Raw genomic sequence first — 4,929 nt, 5'->3', positions numbered from 1 at the left:
TCCCTCTCAGAGGGAGAGATGGGGAGAGGCAGAGGCAAACAGGCTCAACTCCAGTGAGACAGGTGGAATGTTAAGGTTGTCATTTCATTTTGACCCTAATAAGATGCATATGTGCAAACCTAGGTTGTTGTGTGTCACAGGGGGCACGCTCGGGGCCGAGTCTCAAGCCAGCCCACCTACCTGTCTATGGGACAGTCAGCCCAGTACTGCCTGCCACAACTTTGCTGTTCCCATAACTGGTGTTATAATGTGGGAGGCTACCCATTACATGCCCCAATCCATGGCTCTGTACCTTCCCTATACTGTGGCCCATGCTTCACAGATAGCATCCAAGATGTTTTCATACTCCTGGCCTCATGCCAGACCAAACCTAGTCCTCCACCAGGCCACACACACACACACACACACACACACACACTCCACCCTGTCTCACAGGGTCTTTTGCTTGATGCACCATACTGTGCCCCCTCCATTCTGCCATGTTCTCTCCTGGAGCGATTCTTCTGGCCATCGGGCTTATCCAACTCATGCCTTGGCTGGTGACATGCAGTCTCTTGGGCCTCTCCCACAACCCTCACCTGGGTAGTGCCAGCCAATTCACCAAATGGAAGGCCAAATTCACCCTAGCCCCTCACTGGGCTTCTTATACACTACACCATGATCTTGTGGATGTTGGCTCATGTGCTGCCCTTCTGGCCACCCTTCAGTCCTAGTCAACACATCCCCTGGGGCTCCTCTTCAGACCTTCCCTTCAGCCCTACTCAACCCCAAATTACACCTAGTCCTTCAGGTTGTGAAGATGCACCCTACTCTGGGTGGGCCTACCTACACACCTGCTCTCTCAGGGTCTCTCAACTGCCCCCTTCCTGGGGCCTCCGGGGTCTTGCACCCCTGTGGACTCAGGTGGCCACAGCTGTGCCTGGTCCCACTCCTCCCTCTTAGTAACCCACCTGAAGGTGAGGGATGGGGTTTAAGCACCCCAACCTGCCTTACACTGGAGAGATTCATGGTCCCAGTATTTAAGTGGAGCTGCAACACCACTGGCAGTCCCACCAGGCCTCCCTATCACAGCAGGGTACAGTTTCAGTTCATGCCCAGGACCAATGAGGCCTCGTCCATCCCCATAGCCTCACCCTTACCTCTAAGGTGTTCCAGGAGCAGCTCAGCCCAGTGTTGCCTCCTTGGCTGCCCGGCACAGATTGCTGCCCCTCTGGTCTATGTTTGAAAATGGCCACCCCCATCAGGTACCTGGCAGCTGCTTGCCCCTGCCCTTAAAGTGGCAGGCACCAAAAGTGCACTGCCATATTGTGCTTAAGTAATCAGGAAGATGTAAATCATTGTTTTTTCAAAAGGTGAACTAAGTAAGATTTACAGGTTCACTCAAGACTTATGCATGTCCACACACATTTTTATGGGCCTCCTTTGTTACCTTATTTGCCTAATCACCTATTTCTTGGACTTCTTGCAGATGACATTCCTATGACATGACACCATCATCTATTATAAAATGGCATTTTACATTCTCTCTGGGTGCATCTACACATGCTATTGATTCCAAATAGGCTTACTGTGCAATAAAAATACTGTGCAGTAATCCTTCCCAGGAGATTTGCTACCCTGGTACAGGGCTTCTCCCTCCCTGCTCTGCCCCCCTCAACTAGCTGGGGTGGGGAGGGCAGAGCAGAAACTAAGTGCTAGCCTAGGGTGGGAAGGGAGCACAGAGCTAGTCCCCATGAGTACAGGGCCAATAGAGCTCTGCCGGCTGCAGCAGCAGCTGTCTCCTGGTCTCTTACACATTAGAAGGGGTCCTGATATGCATAGGGCTGGGATACAGCTGCCTCTTCACAGCTGTCCCACCCATACATAGGGACAAGCCCTGTGCCCAGTAGGGCTTCCCTGAGCAGCCTGGGGCTGACCAGGAACCACCCCATTCTGGGGTGGGTCCCAGCCAGCTCCAGACTGTGCACCACATGTACCCCACCCAACCCAGAGCTGTCTGGAAAATGCCCCATTCTGGGGCAGGCCCCAGACAGTTCTGAGATGCATGGAGAAATCCCTACGTAGCACAGAGCTGGTTGGGACCTGCCTCACAAGCAGGGCAGTTCCAAGTCAGCTCTGGGTTGGGTGTGGAAGCAGGGAGCTCCTGACTCCTGGTGCTTGGCTCCCAGCTCCTGAGGGGAGCTGGGAGCTAAGCAGTATTGGCATGGGGTGGGGAGGGGGCAGAGAGCTGCCCCATCCTGGCACTAGTTGGTTCCCATCTCCCCACAGGAGCTGGAAGCCAAGCAGAGCCATGACTCAGGAGCTCCCTGCTTCCCTGCCCAGCCTGGAGCTGGCTGGGAACTGTCCCATTCTAGGGCAGTTCCCAGCCAGCTCTGGGCTCCATAAGGAGTTCCCCTGTATTTATGGGTAATAACTATGCAGTAGACTAATGTGTGCATGTTTAGATGGCGATTCCTCATTGCACAGTAGTTTAGTCTATTGTGCAGTAAAGCATCTCAGGTCAACACATCCTTAGTCTTAGAAATAAAAAAGTTACCTTTGGGTAGAGATGAGCTCTACTGAAATCTTCATTGTGATACAGAGAACATTCTGGAAAATTATTTTTGTAAAATAAAAGGGGAATGGAATTAAAACTCTAGTAAACTTAAATAATTACACATTTAGATTTGCCTAAATAAAGTGGAGTTTGAAAATGAAATTATTATTTTTTCAGTTTTGTAAAGATTACTTAAATTGAAATAATATCCACTTTGCAACTGAGGGAAAATACCACAAATCATAAGGCCACACGTTTAAAATTATAATGTCCACCACTAGGAATATATCAGAAAAATTTAAACACCAACAAATATCTATAATGTACTGTCTTATCCTAAGCAATTCTTCAAAATTGGGAGTTAATTATTAATCACCATGTAATCTCCCATTTACAGCAGCACATTTCTCCTGTGTAGCTAATGATTCAAGATAAAACAAGTATACGTACTCTACTGTCCAAACAGACATGTTAGAAAGATTGACTTCTGAGGGATTATTGCCTTAGTAATCGGCTTCACCTATGCTGCCATTCCACAGGTTTTTTTCCTAGTACACAATGATATTAAAAATTATGGTTTAGAACATCAATAATATATTAGAAATAGCAGTTGTAACATGGCTGGATCAGCAGTGTAATAAAATCCATCATTCTTTGACCATTTACACCCATACATCTTACAGTTAATGATGTGATGCAATTCTATCATCAAGAAATCAGAGAAGGATTCAAAAGCTGAAAGCAAGAACCCATAAAAGTATGAAACTGTGCCTACAAAAACTGTAATGAACTCTCAAATATGAGGCTTCCTAACCAGGACCCTAAGTTTTCTAGGAGAAGCAGCATAAAACAGATACTGAGAAGCTCAGAATTAATGTTAATTTAAAAATGAATCTGTGTTGCTAAGTATTACTGTACACATGTCATCTATGGTCAAAAGCAGAACATCAGGCCATGCATGCCTTCCTAATAAAATGGATCAGTTCCTGAATTTCTCGTCTCAGTAGATGTAGTGCATAATTGGAAAGGACAGCAATAGGTGGGAAACATATTGTTACTGTAAATTACTAACCAAATTATAAGAGTTGTGGAGAATCCATCGCTTACTGGTGCTACAGAGTACTGCAGCTGCTTAAACTCCCTGAAAAATACTTTAAATTCAGACCAGTTCTTAGGGTCAAATTTCACAATAGATACTATGACTGGATACAGATTGGTTTACAGTGAAAAATATAATGCATGAGAAAGTCTACTAATACAGTTTACCATAAAGCAAAATATTTGCCATGCTGCCACCCTCTCGAGCCTTTGTTGGAAAGATTGGCATATAACTATCATGAATAAATAAATTATGTAGATTCACCTGCTATCCGTGAGACCATATAGTCCATAAAATTATTTTTTACTAGGATTGTATATCTGGGACTAAATGAAATCAGGACTAAGTTGGATCCATTTTGTTTTTGTTTTATTCCTTTTCAAAAGCCTAAAGGTATCCTACAAACTGCAAAATATTATAGTCCCATTCCTGCAAAACATTTTAAGACCCTAACTTTGCAAAAAAACCTCAATATGCTTAAATTTAAGTATATGGGAAGTCCCACAGACTTCAGTGGGCATACACAAATACTTGGCATATGCCTGTACAAAAGAGTTTCAGTGGACAGGGTTTAAATTTAATATGTCAAGTATCAAACATGCTAACAAAGGCAAAAAACATAAGACACATATGTACACATCAACTGTTTTGATAAAAAAAAGTAACATTATTTTTTAGAATCTTCAGAAATTGGGGCTGGAAGAGACCTCATGAAATCACCTAACCAGGCCTCCTGGGTCAAGACAGAATCATCCCTGACTAAACCATCCTGCCAAGTTTACACGTTTAATTCTACTAGACAACACAGATTAGTTTTGAGGAGAAATATGAACTAGATGGTTTATTCAACATGTTTGAGGAGAACATCTTTCCCCTAATGAAAGAAATGAAGGGGGGAGAAGATGAAAGGTGTGTTGAAGACATTTTGTAAAGAAAGACAAGTCATTGACTCCTAGGCCGCTTGTACATGTGATGGGTGTTTAGTTCTCCCTAAATTGAAACAGTGGGTTTTTAATTGGGTTGATTAAAAACCCACCATTTCAATTTAGGGACTTTATCGCTGTGACGGAATAGTGATGGCTTGCTGTCAGCTCACTACACCCCCTCCTCCCCCAGCCACTGCAGGCAGACTCTGCCAAGGAGGGGTGGGGTTGGAAATCAGTGAGGAGCCTGATCTCCGCACCCCCACTCCCCAAGCTTGCCCACCCCTTCCATGGCTAGCAGGTGAGCTGCCAGCAGGAGCTGAAATGCAGGGGGCCCCGGTTCTTCCCTCAGCGGCAGGGGGGCCCCCCCC

The sequence above is a fragment of the Alligator sinensis genome, unplaced genomic scaffold (assembly GCF_000455745.1).
Source record: "Alligator sinensis unplaced genomic scaffold, ASM45574v1 scaffold652_1, whole genome shotgun sequence".
Lineage (NCBI taxonomy): Eukaryota > Metazoa > Chordata > Crocodylia > Alligatoridae > Alligator > Alligator sinensis.
This window is presented reverse-complemented; position numbering follows the sequence as displayed.